The sequence below is a fragment of the Penaeus monodon genome, chromosome 23 (assembly GCF_015228065.2).
Source record: "Penaeus monodon isolate SGIC_2016 chromosome 23, NSTDA_Pmon_1, whole genome shotgun sequence".
Taxonomy (NCBI): Eukaryota; Metazoa; Arthropoda; class Malacostraca; order Decapoda; family Penaeidae; genus Penaeus; species Penaeus monodon.
This window is the reverse complement of record NC_051408.1, coordinates 14,591,337-14,591,792: the sequence shown is the minus strand read 5'-3', so window position 1 is coordinate 14,591,792 and position 456 is coordinate 14,591,337.

Genomic DNA, 456 nt, shown 5'->3' with positions numbered 1-456 from the left:
GTATGCACCATTGATAACTTTCGTCTTCCTCCCGACCCTTCCTGTCCTTGTTTGTATTTGTTACAAGTGGGAATTCACATGATTGTATTTGTTCGCTAGCCTGATGTATTCATACCTTTTAAATACACACACATCACATATGTTTTAACAGAGCTTTGTAAATACAATGGCCTTCCAATATACCTTTTTTATTCTGACTACCGTTTTTAATCCCTTCCTAAAAATATCTGTGTAAGCATATGATTTTTTTAAAAGTTATAATCAGAATGACAGCAACTTAGAAGGTAACAATGTTATTTTTTGTAATCTGAAAAATGTTCGAACCAATATTGTAATTAAATAAATAATTGTGATAGTTTATATACAGCCACAATTATCTGACGAAATGTAATAAAACGAAGCACATTTTTAAAAATAATTCCATCAAAATGAAATGAAAAACAGACAGGCAAATAG